This window comes from Anolis carolinensis, chromosome 3 (assembly GCF_035594765.1).
Source record: "Anolis carolinensis isolate JA03-04 chromosome 3, rAnoCar3.1.pri, whole genome shotgun sequence".
NCBI lineage: Eukaryota > Metazoa > Chordata > Lepidosauria > Squamata > Dactyloidae > Anolis > Anolis carolinensis.
The window spans coordinates 275784586-275808157 of NC_085843.1; positions in this window are offsets into that span (position 1 = coordinate 275784586).

Here is a 23572-nt window from a genome sequence, read left to right on the forward strand (position 1 = left end):
TAAAGTTTGAATTGCCTGCAATTGGAGATAATAGGTGAGTCCCTTTTGGCTGGGAGATATGAAGAATGTAGAATGATCGGTTATCAAAGAGAACATGACACTCCAGTGAGAAATCTCTTTTGCTAAAGAGCCTGCCGAAGGAAGACAAAACCAAGCCTCGCTTTTACTTTCAATCACGTAGGAAAAGTCATTCCTCTGTTTTGCACTCTAGATGCAAAATGGAGGATAATTATTACTTGACACAGTCATCCATTGATGACTGAATTACTGGAAGAGTTTTATAAAAGGTGAAACATTAAAATGAATTCAGACATCCACGGATTTTTCCCAAATCAAGATTTCCTGGGGAAACTCTCCATTGAATGCAATTATCTACCATGTTGTACTGTAATCTGTACTTTCCACCATATAAAATGCCATTGTTCTTAGATGTCTTCAAGTTGACTCTGACTTATAGTAACCCTTGGCAAGATTTATTGAGAAGTTTGCCTTCCTCTGAAAATGAGACCCATCCAAGATCACCCAGCGGGTTTCTGTGGTTGAATATGGATCTTTAGATAAATATTCTAACTACTACACCACACTGCCTCCTTAATATTTGTTATGATTTTCTCCATAAAATGCATTCTGTCTTTGAATCTGTTAATATAAAAACACTATTTAATTCTATGGCATTTACTGTGTTAACCTCCTTCCTACCAAAGCATTTGACTGCAAGAAGAGAAAGCTCTATGTCACCAGTATAGCAGACCTATTAAACCATTCATATTTCCATACTTAATAACTCATTGCACAATAGCTTTACCATAGAGTAGATGGGGAACCACCAATGAATACCCACCATTCACCAACTGATTCCATAGGATCTATTCTAGATGGAGGTATTAGATCCTATCCTTGAAAGCTAGTCAGAGTTAGCCCTGATTACTACTTAAAAAGGAGAGGAAAACTAGGTGCTGTGGCTATATTCCAAAACCATCTCTGAGTATTCATTGCCTATGAAATTCCTGGGATCACCATAAGTCTACAGGGGACTTGAAGGCACATACACAAACACACATACACTTTAGCTAGGACCTGTGTTGCCAAGTTTCAAAATAGCAAGAAGTATAACTTGAAATTTATAACATGCAGGGTTGACAATCAGGAAATAGCTCTTAGCACAATGGATCTCAACCTGTGGGTCCCCAGGTGTTTTGATCTACAACTCCCTGTTTACCAGCTGTTAGGATTTCTGGGAATTGAAGGCCAAAACATCTGGGGACCCACAGGTTGAGAACCACTGTCTTAGCAAGTTTTTATTCTACCTAAACAAGATGAAAACATTGATTTCACTTAACTTGTATTTATCTGCAAAATTAACACAAAGTTCACATTCATAAGCACACATTTCTGTCTTTATTATATTTCGGGAAGAAAACTCCCTTTCTTCAGGTCATAAAATGGTCAGCAAATATGAGTAATGACTCCCAAAACAGGGTAACAAAAAACCTGGGCATGACCTGAAACTGGATTTTCTCACTCCTTGCTTTGGAGGATATTCATCTTATTTGGACTTTTCCCACTGACAAGTCTTTCACTCCTAGCTGGAGGACCCTTCCATCGGATTTGGAGCCCTGAAGCTCTCATATATTAGGACTGATATCAGACCGAGACAATCCCAAGAATGAATGAACCTGAAATGGATGTGAGGGTAAGAACAAGCACTAAAAGTCATGAGAAATAAATAAACATAATAGACAAGCAATTACCAGGACCATTGGCCATTTGGAAAGTGCTCTGACTTTGCACCTATACATATAACAAAGCTTCTGCAAATTTTAGAAAGATATGTGTGGTTTTGTGCCTTCTACTTGATAGTAAGAATGCCAGCAGAACCAAACAAAATGAGATCAAAGGTCCCACTGTTCTATCATTCTGTTCATACAAGTGGACAGGTACACTAAGTGAGTTTGTGTCTCCAAGGGGGCAACAGAGTTAGATATAGATACAGATAGTTCAGGTTCCCTTAGGTACTTCTTATCTACACTGTCTATTTCGCTGCTTCCAGACTTATGCTCTGGTTTTAAATGACTTCATCCAACACACCTCTTCCTTTATCTCTCTTAAGTCAGGTAGCCATATCTCTCTCCCTGATATATAGTTTATTCGAATAAGCTCTTGGTAATGATTCCATGCAGAGGCTAATGATAGGGTTTAAATAGTAACTCCCATGTGCATTAGGTATGGGTTACATGCACATCTCTCTCTTTTTGGATGGGGTACAGAAGGTTGTTCTATGAAATGTGGCATAATGTATCTCTTAGACTGAGAGACTGATGATTTTTTAATCTAGTATTCTTATTCTGGATTTTGCCTGTGGTTCCATAATCAACTTCTGGCCATTTTAGTGCCCAACTCATGATAGTGATTAAATCAGGCAGGCCATTTTAATTTCAATACTATATATAAGCATTCTTAAATTGTGGAATTTTAGGTTGTTTGTGTAGAGGTTGAGCAGTCTCAGTGCTTTTTATAATGGTCTTCTTAACAACAACAGCAGCAACAATTATTATTATTATTATTATTATTATTATTATTATTATCAACACAACGACGTTGTATGGCACAGCAAACAAGATAGATATGCTGGATTTCGTTTCGCAAAACCACAAGTCGAACACTTCCCAAGTGTCTAGGACTGTGTGATGTATTTTCTGATGATGTGTGCAGATCCCAGTAGGGTGGCCTTTTGCAGTTGGCAGATGGTGATTTTGTCAATGTCTATTGTTTCCAAATGCCGGCTGAGATCTTTTGGCACAGCACCCAGTGTGCCCATCACCACCGGGACCACCTGCACTGGTTTCTGCCAGAGTCTTTGAAGTTCAATCTTGAGGTCCTGATAGCGGCTGAGTTTTTCCTGTTGTTTTTCATCTATGCGACTGTCACCTGGGATGGCAACATCAATGATCCAAACCTTGTTCTTTTCCACAACTGTGATGTCTGGTGTGTTGTGTTCCAGAACTTTGTCAGTCTGGATTTGGAAGTCCCACAGTATCTTTGCATGTTCATTTTCCAATACTTTTGCAGGTTTGTGATCCCACCAGTTCTTTGCTGCTGAGAGGTGGTACTTGAGGCATAAGTTCCAATGAATCATTTGGGCCACATAGTTGTGCCTCTGTTTGTAGTCTGTCTGTGCGATTTTCTTACAGCAGCTGAGGATATGATCAATGGTTTCGTCGGTTTCCTTGCACAGTCTGCATTTTGGGTCATCAGCTGATTTTTCAATCTTGGCCTTAATTGCATTTGTTCTGATGGCTTGCTCCTGGGCTGCAAAGGTCAGGCCTTCTGTCTCCTTCTTCAGGGTCCCATTCGTGAGCCAGAGCCCCCCCACCACGTCAAGGTGGCACCTGCGGGGGGATTATTATTATTATTATTATTATTATTATTATTATTATTATTATTATGACACAGCAAACAAGACAGACATGCTAGATTTCGTACCACAAAATCACAAGTCGAACACTTCCCAAGTTTCTAGGACTGTGTGATGTATTTTCGGATGATGGCGCGCAGATCCCAGTAGGGTAGCCTTTTGCAGTTGGCAGATCATAATTTTGTCAATGCCTATTGTTTCCAAATGTTGGCTGAGATCTTTTGGCACGGCACCCAGTGTGCCCATCACCACTTGGACCACCTCCACTGGTTTCTGCCAGAGTCTTTGAAGTTCAATCTTGAGGTCCTGAGTTTTTCCTGTTGTTTTTCGTCAACCCAAGATTTTATCATTATTTTTTTTGTATGTGATTTTTGATGACTTGTTTTTATTGCTGTTTGATTTGTTTTATTGCTCTGTTTTTATATTGCTGTTGTCCGGGCTTGGCCCCATGTAAGCTGCCCCCAGTCCCTTCGGGGAGATGGGGCGGGGTATAAAAATATTATTATTATTATTATTATTATTATTATTATTATTATTATTATTGCGACTGTCACCTGGGATGGCAACATCAATGATCCAAACCTTTTTCTTTTCCACAACTGTGATGTCTGGTGTGTTGTGTTCCAGAACTTTGTTGTTGTTGTTGTTATTATTATTATTATTATTATTTGCCTGCCACTCCTTATGGCTTGTGACGGGGTACAAAATAGTTTAAAAACATCATAATACTAAAATAGGTTCCATAAAAGCCCATATTAAAACGTTGTTGCTGTTGTTGTTGTTTATTTGTTCAGTAGCTTCTGACTTTTCATGACTTCATGGACCAGTCCACACCAAAGCTTCTTGTCAACCATTGCCACCCACAGCTCCTTCAAGGTCAAGCCAGTCACTTCAAGGATACCATCCATCCATCTTGCCCTTGGTCGGCCCCTCTTCCTTTTTCCTTCCATTTCCCCCAGCATCATTCTCTTCTCCAAGCTTTCCTGTCTTCTCATTATGTGGACAAAGTATTTCATCTGTGCCTCTAATATCCTTTCCTCCAGTGAGCAGTTGAGCATTATTTCCTGGAGTATGGACTGGTTGGATTTTCTTAAAACATACAGATGCTAAAATACATGAAACAAAAATTAAAGTACAATAAACATATAATGTGATTTTAAAATTCATAGTGTAAACTACAAGGTAGTGTTAGATACTCATGGACCAGAATGTATACTCTTCATGAATAATACGGAGCCGCCGATGGTGTAGTAGACTAAAGCCTTGTGACTTGAAGGTTGGACTGCTGACCTGAAAGCTGCCAGGTTCGAATCCCACCCAGGGAGAGTGCGGATGAGCTCCCTCTATCAGCTCCAGCTCCATGAGAGAAGCCTCCCACAAGGATGGTAAAAACATCAAAAACATCCGAGTGTCCCCTGGGCAACGTCCTTGCAGACAGCCAATTCTCTCACTCCAGAAGTGACTCAAGTTGCTCCTGATACACACACAAAAGAATAATATGTGTAATTAATTCGAGTTAGCTTACAGCAGTCAGCGGTGAGGCACCACACTTGGTGATGAGCTAACAGACGAATGGAACTATCAGTGTGGGGAGCATTCCCTTGAACACAACTGAGACAGAAGGAGAACTCAGTTGAAAACTCACCTTCCTGTCCTGCTGTCCAATAATAGCATTGGACTACAACTATGGAGACTAGGGTTTGAATTCCCGCTCTGTCATGAAAACCTGCTGAATGACCCTAGGCATGTTACACCCTCTCAGGCTCAGAAAACCCAGCTATAGTTTGCCTTAGGGTTACCATCAGTTGAAAACAACTCAAAAGCACACAGCAATAAATCAACAAAAGTGAATGGGGGCATGGAACTGTAAACATCTCAGATGTTCATTTACTAATATTTTATTAAAATACAGAACGATTGCCTTCTGTAGTGGCATTACCGCTGTGTGGATTGTAATTTCAATTGGCCAAGTGCCTGAGCATCTGATGGGGAATGTCTGCTCAGCCTTCTGTTGTTGATATGACAGATTGCTTGAAATATTGACTTGCATCTTAGCGAGGAAGAACTGCTGAGAGCCTGGCGCATTTATATCTGAAAATGCAAGTTGGCCACCTTCCCTGTGTTTCTCCCACCCAACATGCTCAAACAGCATATTTAGTCTAATTGAAACCAGTGTTGCTTCACTTGATCTAGTTAATTAAACTCTGTAATTGATATTAAGCCACCGAACAGCTTGTCGAACTGCATCCTACTCAGTGCTGTCAGTAAGGTTGTTGCATTCCAAACTGGTGTTTTGAACCCGTGGGGTAATGTATAACAACTATCCTCATAAAACACAAGTCAACAACTGATGATAACGCTCGTATTTCTTTGTAGTTTCTTTTATTTGATGCCTGATTTAACAAAGAAAGAAAACACAGAGAACACAGCTTGGGGCAAATCTTCTCTTACATGATTACAGTACTATTTTCTTGTTCGGCATCCCAGTCAATCATGTTTACTGAGTATTTATGCGACATAGTGGTATACTAATTATTTGCTTCTAAAATACATTTCACAGGGGATATGAGATCACAGCATACCAAGCTTGAATTCTATTGGTGATTTATGTGCATTCACAAGTTCCCTTAATGTATGTAGTTATACTTTTTGGTCATAGTATAACACCTATATTCAGTTGATGGTTATGTAAAGGGAGTTCTGGAAACCTCATTGTTGCACATGTTTGGATTGTGTGAAACTGTTCGTAAGCATCTCCAATGTATTGTTTGATTCAGCCAAGATTTCCAAAACATTCATTGTATATTCCCATGGCACAATGAGGCCATAAGCGCTGGGTACACTGAAATATATGCAGTTGGTTTCACAGTGTCAGCATTCAGCAGAAGAGTTGTGCAATGCAACCATGACTTATTTATGTGGATGTAAACATGCACAATGTAGCCATACTGTAGGATCTTGGCCCCTGATAGAGAGAGAGAGGCTTTAATCCAATGTTTGATGAAGATCTAGACAGGAAGCCCACTGCCATACCAAGACTGTTGGTTGTACTTTTTCTGGAACTCCGTACGATCAGCAAAGGAAGGCTGACAAAAAATGTTAGTTCCAAGCAGCCTATTTCTCTAGTGCTTTACGTCTTTCAAGGACTCTGTGCCAGTGGTCTTTTTACACCAGCCTCACTAGTTAGAATAGGACATAAATATCCTGAAGGTACTGGGTCGTGTTCAACCTCTGAAGCTAAGAAAGGCCAGGTCTAACTAATATTTGGATGCAATATGACCAAGGAAAACCAGGAGCTATGTGCTATAGCTCAGAGGAGGGCACTGGCAAATCATCTTTCAGTATTCCTTGCCCAAGAAAATCCTATGAAATTCATGTGGTCACCATAAGTTTACAAGCAACTGGAAGGTGCAGTTAGGTCGGCGAACATAATTCACAAACTCCTTCCTTGAGTAAGAAAGTACAAGAATTTTGTTATAGTTAGTTGATTAAAATCAGAATTCTCCAAAATATCGTATATACTCGAGTATAAGCTGACCCGAATATAAGCTGAGGCACCTAATTTTATCACAAAAAAACTGGGAAAACATTGACTCCACTATTAGCCAAAAGTGATACATTTCAGAAATAAAAACAGATACCAATAAAATTACATTAATTGAGGCATCAGTAGGTTAAACGTTTTTGAATATTTACATAAAGCTCTAATTTAAGATAAGATTGTTCAACTCTGATTAAATCATTATTCTCATCTTCTTCAATGTAAATGTGATTATGTATCCTTTTAATAATAATACAGTAAAATAATAATAATAATTATTATTATTATTATTATTATTATTATTATTATTACAGGAAATAATACATGTAGTAATAAATAGAGTAAAATAATAAATATAATAATAATAATAATAATAATAAGATCAGAGTGAAATAATAAATGTATTATTAATAATAATAAAATAGAATAAAATAAATGTAATAGTAGCAACAATAATAGAGAAAAATAATAAATGTAATAATATCAATAATAATAGAGAAAAATAATAAATGTACCATATATTCTCAAGTATAAGATGACCCAAATATAAGCAAACCAGGATCCTCACCTGAGTATAAGCTGAGGGGAGCTTTTTCAGTCTTTAAAAAAGGGCTAAAAAATTAGGCTTATACTTGAGTATATACAGTATGTCAAAATTCTAATATGGGAGAAAGGCAAACTAGCAGATATTATTACCCTCCAGAGATGAGAATATTCATATCCATTAGAGTGTGATCATAATTTAACAAAATAAAATTTGAAATGGAAGATACCTAATACAATTGATAGATGCCATACAACTGAAACGGATTCCAGATTATTGATATTAGCTATGCCCCAGATGCTGGAGATCTCCCAAAATTATATAGGTCTTAGTGCATGGAGCTTCTCCTTATTTAACTCATTGTTGACAGAGTGTGTTAGATCTGCAAATCTGGCAGAAGTAGGAAAAATTGGGTGTGCCATAGAGCAACACAATCGATGAACTACACTTAATCCACCTTCTTTTAATTTGAGTGAGCGTGCTTAAAGCAATGGGCAATATGAATTTTATCATATATCAGCATCAGTTGCCCCCGACAGCTAGAATTGTACCAGATCAAATAATGTTGTCAAGTGCTGATTGGATTCATTTATGTTTGATCCAGATGTGTAGAACTTGCCTATGACCTATTAATACATGGAACTGTGGATTGCAAGAGTATTTCTATGACAACATTTCTGAAAACAGACTATGATGCTTAGACTGAGGAATCATTTTCTTGCTTCCCTGTTTTGCCTTGTACTTCTATTTTCTGGCACTAATTACTCATGGTATGATTAATGCTCCACATCCTGGTTAGTTTTGTACTCTTTTTTATGATAACGCTAATTAATCCAATTTAACAAAGAAAAGCATTCAGACTGATTCTGGCTCCTTCAATATCCCTTTCTGAAAGGTGGACAAAAGGTAACAGTGGACCAATTAGAGGAAGGTTTGCACCATGTTCCTAATGGAAATTGAGTCTATGTGGTACTAATGCGAGTAATCATTCAAGAGTTGTCTTTTCAATAAGAAAATTAATAACCAAGCTTGACTTTCATAGGAAACGTCAGAAGTAAGGCTTAGACTATATATACTACAGTGGTGTGAGATATTTGAGGCATTGACTGTAAAACCATGATCTCTAACTTCATGTGACAATGACCAAGAAGCAGAACCGTGGGAGGAGTTACGGAAATTAAAGTGGGGCCATGCAAATAGAAACAGACTCCGTTTGCAGTGTATTAAATTCTGTGAATGAAAGCCAATGTGCTGTGACTTGTGTGAAAACTTTTGAGGAAGTAGAAAAATTCTTGAACTACAAAGGAAGACAAGAGAGAGACAGCAGAAATGAATTACTGGGGTTTGGTTCCAGGATCCCTGGGAATACCAAAATCCATGGTTGATTTTTTCTTGAATATTTTCAAGTTGTGGATGGTGGAATCTGTGGATGCAGACTCCATGGATTTATTTATTTATTTTATTTAGTGTGTCAGAAGCGAATTGAGAATACAGTTACAGTGTAATGTATAGAAAAACCACAAACAAAGTTAAAAACATGGTATTGTACTAAATTTCCTTTGACCAGAAGCTGGCCACTTTGGTGTCGCTGTAAGAAAGTCCTCCATCGTGCATGTGGCGGGGCTCAGACTGCATTGTAGTAAGTGGTCTGTGGTTTTCTCCACACTCGCATGTCATGGACTCCACTTTGTAGCTCCAATTTCTTAAGGTTAGCTCTGCATCTCATGGTGCCAGAGTGCAATCTGTTCAGTGCCTTCCAAGTTGCCCAGTCTTCTGTGTGCCCAGGAGGAAGTTTCTCATCTGGTATCAGTCACTGATTGAGGTTCCGGGTTTTAACCTGCCACTTTTGGACTCTCTCTTACTGAGGTGTTCCTGAGAGTATCTCTGTAGATCTTAGGATCTTAGAATCATATGATCTCTGTAGAGCTTAGAGTCCACACTCTGGGTTCATTCTTAGTTTAGTTTATTGAATCTATCAATATCCTGAACTCTAGCCCCAAAATAGATTCTACAACTTGGAGAACTCCTGTAAAGTTCAGACTAAAATCTAGAATGGATTTACTGTCCCCTTAACATTAGAGTTACCAGTTGACCCTGATCCAAAGTACACTTCCTACCAAAGGCCTTAATATAACAGACAATAACATTTCCAAGTACAAACAATTTCTCCATCCCATAGAAGTGAATGGATACCATTAAGGCAGGCTTTATCTACAGCAGTGGTTCCCAAACTTATTTGGCCTACCGCCCCCTTTCCAGAAAAAAATATTAATCAGCGCCCCCTGGAAAAGGGGCGTGGCATAGAGGGGTGGGTGTGGCTCCTGCTCAAGAGGGCAGGGCTGAGCCTCTCCCCTAGTCCAAGATGCAGGGCTAGGAGGGGGAGAGGTGGGCGGGGCCACAAATGGGAGGCCAGGACTGGGATGGGTGGAGTTATGAGCTCTCAGGCAGGGCTGAGCTTCTATCCCTGTCCTGCAGCGCCTGCCAGGACACAGGGGTCGGGGCTAGAGGAGGGGGTGGGGCCTCTTCCCAAGTGCCTGACAGGGCTGAACCTCTCCACCCCGCCCCCATGTTCTAACAAGCTCCTCAGGGGAGTTATACAGAGGCTCAGCCCTGTCTCTCACTCTTGGGGAGAGGCCCCGCCCCCACCCCAGCCCCACCCTTTAGTCCTAAAAGGCCTCTCAGGAGAGGTATTGAGGCTCAGCCCTGTCTCAGGCGCTTGGAAGGAGGCTCCGCCCCCTTCCCTAGTTCCTCCCTCTGTGTCCCAACAAGCACCTCAGGAGAGGTATAGATTCTCAGCCCTGTCTTGGGCTCTTGGGAAGAAGCCACACCCACTCCTCTAGCTCCGCCCCCTGTGTCCTAACAGGCGCCTCAGGTGCTCAGCCCTGTCTCTGGCACGTGGGAAGAGGCCCTGCCCCTCCCCTGGCCCCCACCCCATGTCCTAATAGGTGCCATCACCACCCTCCTGGATCGCTGCAGCACCCACTAGGGGGAGTTAGTGCCCACTTTGGGAATCACGGATCTACAGAAATGTCAGTTATCCTTCATTGGTTGAACACTGTCCTAAATCTGGAATAATGGGAACTAGAGGCGTATGCAGGAGCAAAGGAAAAGATATTAATTTGTAGTCCTAATCAGGCAAAACTGAATGACCCATTCAAGGAAGTGCTACAATTCTGGAGCCCAGGGCATGGAGCTTTCCAGGATTTAAAGGTTGATTATCAGCCGACCCAAGCCGTTGGAAATGTCCGTAGACCGGATTGCTTAATCACAGCCCTCTGAGCAGGCTCATCTCTTTAGACATGTGTCGTTCAAGATTATCCTTTTACTCCAAATCCTTAGAAGAAATGCCAGTTTGTTTAATGGAGACAGTTAATCTGATGGGAGCCGAGTCAAGTTTTGGCAAAAACCTGTGGTTGAATTCTAGCACAGAGCTGCCAAACAGCAGGGAGATGTGTGTGTGTGTAAAACCTGACATGACTTCCCCAGGTTAAATGCCAAGTGAGCACACCTTGTGTTCAGTCATTCTGCAGAACACAACTTCAGGATATTTATAGATGAATTAAGCCTGTGTGTTCATTTAGCCTGAAGGCAATACGCTCACCATTGAAATGGGAACAGAATCACTTTCATTGATGTGTGTGTATATGTTTAAATGTTTAGTCCTGGCCTTAAATAAATGTCAGATATGCTAATGATTTTTTTTAAATGGAAACAGTGTAAAATTCTGAACTATGTGTAGGATACTTGTGAGGTGGATATCACAGGGCACACAATAACTTTTGCTGCATCAGGATGTGCAGAGCTGTATCATGCTATGACATGCTTTGAAGGTGTCTTCTGGGTTCTGCATTAAGAACTGACAGCCTGCTTAGCATGGATTTGGAGATTATTTCTATATATTTTTTTTAGAAAAATGTGATGAAGCAACTTTATTACTGTTGTGTGCCTTCAAGTCATTTCTGACTTATGGTGACATCAAGGTAAACCGATCCTATTTCATCTTAGCAAGATCTATTCAAAGGGGGCCTGTTCTTGCCTTCTTCTGAGGTTGAGATAGTGTGACTCGTCGAAGGTCTCCCAGTGAATTTCCATGGCTGAGTGGGGATTCAAACTGTCATCTCCAGCATAATCCAATTTTCAAACCACTACATCATGCTGACTCTCAATGAAGAAGCTTGAGGGGGAAAAGGAAACTTAGTTTCCAATGGCGTGCATTCATTTCTCACCTTCACTCTCTTCCACCACCCACCAAAAAAGTCCAGCCATTTCCTCTATAGTCTTTTTAATGTTGACAGAGATGGGAGCAGCAGATAAAGCTGTGAACATTTTCTACCCCTTAAGGGTAAAATGAGCTTCTGTTAAGCATGCTATAGAAAATAATAAGCTTGTGTCTGTTGTCTTCGCTGTCAGATGCAACTCTGACAGCTTTACCAGAGGCTACTGTAGGTGGGAGACCGCCAGGGAACACCAGGTGTTGTAGGCTATATTTCAGAGGAGGGAACTGCCAAAATCACCTCTGAGTCTTCCTTGCCTAAGAAAGGCCTATGAAATTCATGGGGTCTTGAATAAGTCAATGGGCAACTTGAAAGCACACGCACACACATGCACACAGTACTATAGCTGTTGGAAAATCCCCGGCACTGGAAATAATACTTATTTGCTAGATCTGGGGATTGTAAGATGCTTGGGGCAGGGATCTGTTCTTGGCGATATCTCAATTGCCCACTATGCTTCCAAGTGCTAATCAGCTTAGGAATCTAGCCTATGCCTTCGAATACCGGACAAAGCAGCAGCTCTTTCTACAAACTCTGATGCAAGAGTTCAAACTCTTTGAACAATGGGGAGGAAATCTGAGATCACAACCAAAATAGAACACTAGCGCGTTTACATTGTTATTAAATCTTCTGTCTGTTTATCTTCTGAGCCTAAAATTAGCTGAGTTTTATATCATTATCCCCCTTATTTCTTTTTTTTTTAATCCTCCCGTTTTGCTTGCTGCTATGAAATAGTTGCCCCCAAACAGAATGTTTCACTTTCACTGTTTAAAATGTTGGTTCTCAAGTAAAAGAAGAAAAGCCCTGATCCAGTTAACATAAATCCTGACCATGCATGGTGTAGTGGTTGAATGATAAAGTAGGATGACGAGAGATTAGGGTCTGAATCAGCCATGATAAACCCAAGCTGGATCTACACTGCCATATAATCCAGTTTCTGAATCCAGATTATCTGATTTGAACTCAATCATATGAGTCTACACTGTCATACAATCCAATTCAAAGCAGATAATCTGGATCCAGAAATGGGATTATATCGCAGTATAGATGGGGCCCCACTGGATGACTTTGAACAAGTTGTCTCAGCCTGAGAGAAAAAGCCATTGCAAAAGGCACACAACAAAATCAACAAATATAAATAATCTACACTGGAGGTGGTGCAGTGGGTTAAACTGCTGAGCTGCTGAATTTGCAGACCGAAAGGTCTGTGGTTCGAATCCAGGGAGTGGGTTGAACTCCTGCTGTTAGACCCAGCTTCTGCCAACCTAACAGTTCAAAAACATGCACATGTGAGTAGATCAATAGGTACCACTCTGGCAGGAAGGTCATGCTGGCCACATGACCTTGGAAGTGTCTTTGGACAACGCTGGCTCTTCAGCTTAGAAATGGAGATGAGCACCAACCTCCAGAGTCAGGCACAACTAGAATTAATGTCAGGGGAAACCTTTACCTTTACCTTACACTGGAGGTGAGCCTCATAGAACTCACTGTGACATGTTCTGAGTAGACATACATAGGACTGAACAAAGCCTATCAATGTAATTGCAATTTAAGCCACAACTGATGTGCCCCATTTGTATCAATGGGACTTAAAATAATCATTAGCATTGATCACATAATGGGGGAATATTACATGCTGGTCCTAACTGAAGAGAATTGCATGCAAAGTAAGTGTTCTGCCACCAAAGGGCAATCATTTCTCACAACATTATGAGGAATGGGAAACAAACTGCAGATCAAACACGGGATTTTTGGGAAGAAATGAATCAAGTAGATATGGAACCTCTTTGAATTTCATGACATTGTGCAAAGATTGCTGTGTATATCAGTGATTCATTTAATGCTAGCAATGAATTATACTGGTGAAAGATTGACTAATGCTTCTGAGAAAGCGAAAATTAACCTAATTGTAATTCATTAAAAACTTCAGTGCTATTAATGAATGAAATGACAGCTTGTATTCTTGCACATAAGAGCAATCTGTTTAAATGGTCCTTATTAACAAAAGGAAAGGGATTCTCTACAAATTTCCACTCTGTTGTCCTTTGTAGAGTTGGATTATGGCTGTGCAGAAGTAGGTTCTAATTAGTTCTCCAAAGTGAGAAAATCACAAGAAGGAATTCTACAATGATTATGATGGCAATTTGCATTGTGTTTATTGTTTCTATATGTATATATAGCCTACAATGAGGGTTTTTTTTTAGAACAGATAAACATCAAAAGACCTGGAGATAACAAATACAAATACAGAGCTTAGCTCTTCCTTCTTCCTTCTTCCTAAACAAGAGATTGGAGCAGGTCATATTAATTTCTGTGTGTTGTCAAAGGCTTGTCAAAGTTGTCGGAATCACTGGGTTGCTGTGAGATTTCTGGGCTGTATGGCCATGTTCCAGAAGAATTCTGGAACATGGCCATAGAGCCCGAAAAACTTCTGGAACATGACCATTGTTGTTTATTTGTTCAGTCGCTTCCGACTCTTTGTGACCTCATGGACCAGCCCACGCCAGAGCTCCCTGTCACCTGTTGCCACCCACAGCTCCTTCAAGTTCAAGCCAGTTCCTTCAAGGATACCATCCATCCATCTTGCCCTTGGTCGGCCCCTCTTCCCTTTTCCTTCCATTTTCCCCAGCACCATTGTCTTCTCCAAGCTTTCCTGTCTCCTCATGATGTGGCCAATGTACTTCATCTTTGCCTCTACTATCCTTCCTTCTAGTGAGCAGCCTGGCATTATTTCCTGGAGGATGGACTGGTTGGATCTTCTTGTTGTCCAAGGCACTCTCAGAATTTTCCTCTAACACCACACTTCAAACATGACCATACAGTCTGGAAAATTCACAGCAACCCATTCATTTCTACCTATGCTAAAAATCTTCAAAATAAATTTTAATTTGGACAGTATATACTACAACCCCCATATCTGCAGGATATGTGTTCCTGAGCTTACCGTGGAAACTGAAATCATGAATAATAGTGAATTCTATTGAAATGAACAACTTCCATCAGAAGTTACCATAGATCCTTCAACCTTCCAGAAATGAAAAAGACAGAATAATGTGAAATTATCAGAAATTTGCTTATAATTTTGGGGAATTATTCTTGCCAAATACCCTGAAGGCATTAAGACTCAACCCTTCTGGGAAGATAAGCATGGTCAGGCCTGGTTAGTACTTGAGAGAAAGACCACAAAAAGCAGGTGCTGTAAACTTATTTTAGAGCAGTGGTTCTCAACCTGTGGGTCCCCATATGTTTTGGCCTTCAACTCCCAGAAATCCAAATAGGTGGTAAATTAGCTGGGATTTCTGGGAGTTGTAGGCCAAAACAACCCACAGGTTGAAAACTACTATTTTAGAAGAAGGTGATTACAAACCATTTGCAGCAACAGGGCCACATTTCCAGCTGTTCTGAGCTAGGAAGAGCCCTATTGGACCGAGCCAAAGGATTTCTATGTCAGTGGCAATGAGATCCCACAAACAAGACATTAGTGTGGGAACAATGTTCTCTATTGTCACATTATGCTGATCAGAAGGAAGTGGAGTGATAATTTAGAGAGGGAGACTAAGGAAAAACTAGGCAGAGAAATGGCCATAAGTAAGGATCTGAAAGCAGAAGTCTTATTTCATAAAGAGAAATGATTTGGGAAGAAAGCAGCGTATTTGAAGAGCATTTGTTGTGGTTACTTTTGTTATGCCTCGTAATGATGATATCAACAGAGATCAAACACTCAGCCTTTTAAATCAAGCGATTTGAGTTTTTGACATGTATACTATTAGATAGGTTCAATGAATTGTTCAGAACAATAGCCAATGGCAAGTTTCCAAAGAACCAATTCACCAAAGGAAGCTTTGGCTTTCTAATTCTTCAAAGGGAAACTTTCTTCTGACCTGCATCCCACAATACACAACATTTCAAAATATTTTCCATGCTCAGAAGACTTTGCAAAGCAAGTCAGGATGTGGCAAGTGGGAAGAGATACCTAGCTCCAATTTCAAATCCCACCTAGTGCCGACCAATTGAATGGCTGAACTTAGTGGAAAAAAATTCACCAACGCATGGAAGGATAACAGGGGCAACCTAGACTTTCTGGGAAGAAAATTCAAAGCCTGGGGAGACCCACTTCTTATCAAAGCTATGTTGCTTGCTCTTGCTATGTGCCTTCAAGGCATTTATGTTGACCCAAATGCAACCCTATCACAGGGTTTTCATGATAAGATATGTTCAGATGGGGTTGCTATTGTTGTCCTCTGAGGCTAAGAAAGTGTGACTTGTCGAAAGCCACCCAGTGGGTTTCTGTGGATGATTGCAGATTGGAACCCTGGTTTCCAGAGCCCATATTACAATGCTCAAACCACTACACTACACTGGCTCTCTATATCAAATCTATGGAGGTTTTATTAAAGAAAATTAAAAAGTGTGGGTAGAGGGGGTTAAAGAATATGAGAAAGGAGGTCTGGGTCTGAAGCTATAGAGAGCTTCTATCTATTTTAGCAGAGCGTCAGAAAGTTGCCTCTGTTTTGGATTCTCTCGCTCTCTCTGTGTTGTGCCCTCAAATTGCCTATCAAGTGACCCCCATGCATTTCATAGGCAAGGAGTATTCAGAGGTGGTTTGGGGAGTTCCTTCCTCTGAAATATAGCCTAAAGCACCTGGTATTCAAGCAATCTCCCATCCAAGTCCTAACCAGGATTGATCCTCTTTAGCTTCCAGGATCAGACAGGATCTGGTTCATTAGGACTCATCAAATCTCCTGGTGGGTTCTGGGAGTCATAGTCCAAGCAACCTTACCTGAGTTTTGTTTTCGACATTATGTGATTCTATGAGTCAAGGGTCTCATTCCTTGAACAGCAGATTAACGTGATCTTGATCAAGGCAGCTAATCCAGTCAAAGCTACAGAAGCTATGCTGCTCAGAGAGGCAAACATGAGACGAGGAGAACAGATAACATAAGTCACAAGCTTATAAGGAGACATGAAAGAGGAGATACAATCAGGGGACACAAGCATTAAACCTGCCCTGTTCCATTGCTCAAGCAAATATAAAATTCTCTCATTAGAAAGCGACATGTTCAAAGCAGTGGAACTCTCTTGAACAGCCGTGGGGCCCTGGGCTTTCTTGGCTTGTTTTGTTTTCCTAAGCATCCATTAATGTTGAGAAATAGAATTGGCGAGGACTGCTGGGTAACCCCGTGAACTAATGAAGTAAACATTTGCCACCGCCGAGACGTGGAAATGGGCCAACCCTCCCCAGCGTACACCTGCAGAAACCTGTGATTCACCTCTGAGTCATTCTGCAAACCTTTGCCGGGTGAAGCCAACAGCAGCCCTAAGAACGGAAAGTGCTGCCAAGCGCCTTCTTTCTCCTTTGGGATAATGACACGAACAGCGCTTCCAAATGGTTCTCAAGAGGCTTTAAAGACATTTTGAAAAATAGAGAGAACCAGGAAGAGAGTGGTGATGACTGAAGAATTCTTGCAATTAGGACATGTTCATAAAACATGTTAAGTAAGGCACTATCTGTTTTACAGGTTTACATCTGATTAGACCATTAAAAATACATAGCTCAGTTGGAAATGGACTTCTCCTTGTTCTCCTTGTTCATTTTTTGGGAATAAAGATCAAAGCATGACAACAGCAGAATGATTCAGTAAAGTTTCAGCCTAACCAAATAAATGCATAACCCCTGACACACACACACCCAACAAAGAATTGCGGGAGATTGATCAAACACAAACTTCCCTCGCATTTATTGTGAGCTGAATTCAAAGGAGAGGTTTGATGGCCATCTGTCAAGGATGCTGTAAATGTGGAGTTTCTCCATCTGCAGGTGCTTGGACTAAATGACTCTTAGGATGCTTTTCCAACATTGTTGTTCCTATCTGCCTTCAAGTCATTTCCAACTGAAAGCAACATTTCCATGTGGTTTTCTTGACAAGCTATATTCAGAAGAGGTTTTCTTTTGCCTTCCTCTGAGGCTGAGAGAGTAACTTCTCCAGGGTTTTCATGGCTGAGTGGGGATTCAAACTCTGTTCTCCGTTAGATGGTCCAACACTCAAGCCACTACATCATGCTGGGTCTCTCTTTTCAAACTTGAAAATTCTGTAATTCTATAACCAATTCTAGGTACTGTGTCAAATATGAAACATTTGAAATATTTGGGTGGGAATGATCCCTGCAATTTTCTCAGATGCAAATCATGAGGAAAGCAATAAGTGAATTGTCCCCATAGAAATATTTTTAAGGAGAGCAAACTAAGAGAGGGGGAAATACTTTCCTATTTGAAATTGATTGAGTAATGTGTGTCCCACAGATTCAACTGAAAGCCATTCCTAATCCAAGTGATCAAGAATAATCAGAAAGTATCTTATCCAACATTCTTATTCTGTGTTTTTGGAGTCAAAATGATCCTCACCTACTGCTGCAAGATCCAGGCCTCCTCTGCTTATTCAAAAGCACTGTCAGAAACTGGCAAATGTTGATAAATGGAACCTGGTCCTTTTTTAGTTTGCAAATGAAAGACGGAATACTAGATGGCACCGAATCTCTTTCAAGTGTGTGCTTGAAAGAGAAGACCAGTGGTTGAAAGTGTGATACATGGGTATAATTTAGATATATTGAAAGGGCAAGTTGTCACAAAGTTGATGTGTCAAAAGGCAAGAGAAGCCTACAATCACTTTGGCTAGTATGGCAGATCTATCTTCAAAGGCTACCATGGGCTGTAAATGCCTAGTGCTGCTCACATCTGAATCACTGCCTGCTGTACAGGTTCCTCTCATTTCAAATGCCAGTGTGAAATCGCATTCTGACAGCAAGTCAGGGCAGCGCATTGCACCTGTGACTCATGTATGTAGGTTTTGTAGATACCACAAGCAGAATAAAATAAGTTTTCTCCAACGCAAGGGGCCTCAAATTAAATTCAGAACCGCAACAGGAAGCAAAGAATTAAAAGTTCCCTAACACACAAACATAACTCACATGTCTACAAGCTCTAGATCTGCATCAGATAACCCATATCTGGTTCTTGTTCCTTAAAACAATAAAGAAAGTGGCAATTGCATGAATGGTGTCACATCTGATTTGACCCTTAGATGCCTTGGTTCTGCTGATTGACCATGAGATAATGGGTGGCATCTCATCAGTACCATTCATGCAAATAGGTGAATGCCTTATGCTGTACAGTATTTTGATTTTTAAGAACAGTTTCACATGTTTTAAGTGATTTTAATTGATTTGCATGTTTAATTCTGTTTTAATATGTGTATGTTGTGGATATTAAAATAGAATTACATGTGTATGTTGCAGATAGGGAGCCCGGTGGTGCAGCGGATTAAACCGCTGAGCTGCTGAACTTGCTGACCAAAAGGTTGGCAGTTCGAATCTTGGGAGTGGAGTGAGTTTTTGCTGTTAACCCCAGCTTCTGCCAACCTAGCAGTTTGAAAACATGGAAATGTGAATAGATCAATAGGTACCACTCCAACAGGAAGGTAAAGGCACTTCATGCAATCATGCCGGCCACATGACCTTGGAGGTGTCTACGGACAATGTCGGCTCTTTGGCTTAGAAATGGAGATGAGCACCAATCCTCAGAGTTGGACAAAACTAGACTTAATGTCAAGGAGAAACCTTTATCTTTACTTATGTTTTGGATATCCCAGCTCTGAATATTCCTTTCCTAAGAAAATCCTATGAAATTAATGGGTTCACCACAAATCAACAAGTGACTTGAAGGCACATGCACACATAACCTAGTTGTGCTACACTGATACACCTGAGTGTACATAATACTTCAGCAATGATGAATATGTGGCCACTTATACAATGTAAGGAGGTGGGAATGCATTCCCTTTCCCAGCACAATGCAAGTTTGCATAATATTTGCATATATGAACTTATGCCAATATCTATCTGTTTTATGAAGGCATTGAATGAATGCCATTGTTTGTTGGAATCTGCCCTGAGTCCCTTCGGGTAGATATGGCAGAATAGAAATAAAGTATTATTATTTTTTTATTATGACACAGCAAACAAGATAGATATGCTGGATTTCATATCACAAAATCACAAGTCGAACACTTCCCAAGTGTCTAGGACTGTGTGATGTATTTTTGGACGATGCGCGCAGATCCCAGCAAGGTGGCCTTTTGCAGTTGGCAGATCGTAATTTTGTCAATGTCTTTTGTTTCCAAATGCCGGCTGAGATCTTTTGGCACTGCACCCAATGTGCCCATCACCACCGGGACCACCTGCACTGGTTTCTGCCAGAGTCTTTGAAGTTCAATCTTGAGGTCCTGATAGCGGCTGAGTTTTTCCTGTTGTTTTTCGTCAATGCGACTGTCACCTGGGATATCAACATCAATGATCCAAACCTTTTTCTTTTCCACAACTGTGATGTCTGGTGTGTTGTGTTCCAGAACTTTGTCAGTCTGGATTGGGAAGTCCCACAGTATCTTTGCATGTTCATCATCATCATCATCATCATCATTATTATTGATATATTTGAAAATGTAAACATATGACTATAATTGTAATTACAATATGTCTCAACCCAGTGAGGAACCTGACCAGGAGATTCCTGTGTCTGCTTATTCTGTGATCCAGAGGCTAAAAGCAGGGGCCAGTTTCAATTCTTTATCTTTGGACCAAGGAGCTTTTTAAGCAGAAGACACCTGCAGATAGATGATCGTCTCTTAAAAATTAGGAAAGCTTACTAGCAAGGCATGAACTGACCACAACATTCAGTATTGGCACTTTGACACTTTGAACAAGTTTAGCTTGGAGTGATTTGGAGGCAATCTGCTTCATCTTTGGTCCCAATCAAGATTCAGATTCAGAAATGTAAATGTCTGTGCCTCCCATTGAGGAAAGAAACAGCAATAAAAACATTTTTTTTCTGACTGGGATAATGTGTATCAGTGCGGTAGCCCTTTAAGAAAGAGTTATGACTGCTAAACTCTTACAAATAAATTCCAGAATGGAGGGCAATGGGAATTCATGGTTGCTCTGTGCCCATACAAAAAGGGTGTCTACCTTTCATAGTATCATGTTGTGTGGTGGGGACACAACATGATGCTATGAAAGGTGTGTGCAACCTATGTTAGAAAATATCAACAAATGCCGATTGTTGCAAAGTCTCCAACATAGGTTGCATGCCATATTAGTGAAATAGCTCCATTGTTGCAAAGTTATGCATCTCAGTCCTTGATGCAGGATTGGGGCCATTGCAACTTCTTTGTTGGCAATACACTTTTGCAAGAATAATTGCCTATTTTGAAGACATTATGACTTAATTAGATCCCAGGTCTACAGATTGTGGTGCATTTATTAATTGGGGCCTGGAAGTTATATTTCTTTTCTTGGAGATGGAATAAATGGGCTAAAACAATCAGTCAAATAAGAATGCTCAGAGTATACGTATCTGTGTCTCTGTGTCTTCTGGGGAGGGGTAGAGAGTTAGATTAAAAGAAATAGCCCACTCAGAAAAAGAATCTTTGATAACAGAGCATTTGTCTGTAGATTTTGATGTGTGGGAAATTAATTTGAAGACAAAAAGATTATTTATCTATAGACTTGATTAATTAGAAGAGAATGGTAGATATTATTCTTTAAAGGAAACTTACAGTTGTCCATTTTAAAGAAGTTAAATTACAACCATTGTGCTTAAATTACATTGACTCTACAGAAAGTTACATAATTTAGGGAGACGTGAGCAAAGATATTTTGTATTTTGCGTGATCTCTCCTTCAGATTTAGTGCTGCTTCTAGGATTTCTTTTGTCATAGTAAAGACAAAGATCCATTGTGTACTTCTGTTACTAATGATTCTGTAAAGATTGTCTTCTCTAAAAGATAATTAGAAAGGGTGAAATTTAATTCCATTAAACAAAACTCAGTTGGGACATAATAAAATTTTGTGGTGAAAACAGTGGTCTCACTTTGAAGCTAATGTTTTCTTTTTCAAAAGCTTTTACACCAATGGAATGAATAAGATTGTAAAATTCTCCATCGCACCCTCTCCTTCATAAGAGCAACAGGGCTTTCTGTGTTTTTTAAAAAGTGTTGGAATGAGACCGTGTTAGGACTGTCAAAACACATTAAGTGAAGAACCAGACTACTTATGCTTTTTCTGCACATGAGCATCGTATTTACCTGGAAATAATAGACCCAGTAGTTTCAAATGTCCTGCATCAGGAGTAAGGGATGTGCCTGTAGTATTGACCTATTCAGTCAAGTGAACAGATCTGCCACTGTGTATCTGTGGTTCAATGTGTGTCACAACACTGGCACATGCAGAAATTAGACAAAATGCTGTTGATGCACTATGCCAGGGGTCCTCAAACTAAGGCCCAGGGGCCGGATGTGGCCCATCGAAGCCATTTATCTGGCCCCCACGGCACAAGGACAGAAGGGGGTTGGGCTAAATGACCCAAGGGGTCTCTTCTTCTCTTACAGCCATTATTATTATTATTATTATTATTATTATTATTATTATTATTATTATTATTATCATTATCATCATTGAGGCTGGATGGCCATCTTTCAAGGGTGTTTTGCTTGTGCTTTCGGTGCACAAAGGCAGAAGGGGGTTGGACTCAATGACCCAAAGGGTATCTTCCAACCCTCTTTATTATTTTTGTTGTTGTTGTTGTTATTGATATTATTAATTATTGCTCTTTGGTCAACTATAGTCCGGCTCTCCAACGGTCCGAAGGATCGTGAACTGGCCCTCTGTTTAAAAAGTTTGGGGACCCCTGTCCTAAGTCATGTCTGTGCCTTCCAGAATCTCTTAAGTCAGAAGACGTCCCTCCCCTCACCATGGCTACTTTGATAGATATCATACAGGAGCTCTGTTAAAGGTGAGGACCCAATGGGGTGTTTTGTGAGAGAGAGGTGGAAGAGACAGCTTAAGATGAGCTTGGGCCTGTTGGGCACCTTCTTTGTCCTCATTCTCAGGGAAAAACCAGTGTGCTCATGAACCCCCCTCACTCCATTAGTTGTAATCATAACATAGTGGTTTGAAATTAAATTCACAGAATCATAGTATCACAGGCCCCTTCCACACATATATGCAGATATAAGCCCACTTTAGTTAAAAGGGGCTTATGCCTATACATGTTTGCATAAGGTTGCATAATTTCCTAGACACTTCCCTCCAAGGTGACTAAACCCCCTTCCACACAGCTGAATAAAATCCCAGTTTATCAACTTTGAACTGGAATATATGGCAGTGTTGACTCAAATAACACAGTTCAAAACAGATTTGTGGGATTTTCTGCCTTGATATTCTGGGTTATATGGCTGTGTGGAAGGGCTCATAGTATCATAGAGTTGGAAGAGACCCCAAGGACCATCCAGTTCAACCCCTTGCCATGCCAGAATACACAACTAAATTATTCCCAACAGATGGCCATCCAGCCTCTGCTTAAAAACCTCCAGATACTGCCACATAAAATTCCGAGGCAGTATATTCCATTGCCAAACAGCTCTTACTATCAGGAACATTCTTCCTAATGTTTAGGAGAAATCTGTTTTCCTGGACTTCTATTGCTCAATGTCCTGGGCCCCTTCTACCCTGCCATATAATCCAGATTATGCAAGCAGATAATTGGCATTTATATGGCAGTGTAGAAGGGGCCCTATTCTCCAAAGCAGCAGAAAATAAGCTCACCACTTCCTCAGTGCGACATCCCTTCAAATATTTTAACATGGCTATCATGTCCCCTCTTGTGATACCTCAGGCACCTTTGGCCCCTGACCCTGTGGCCATTGCTAACCAGGACAAAAAAGACGTTGGTTTTCTCCCATGTCAGC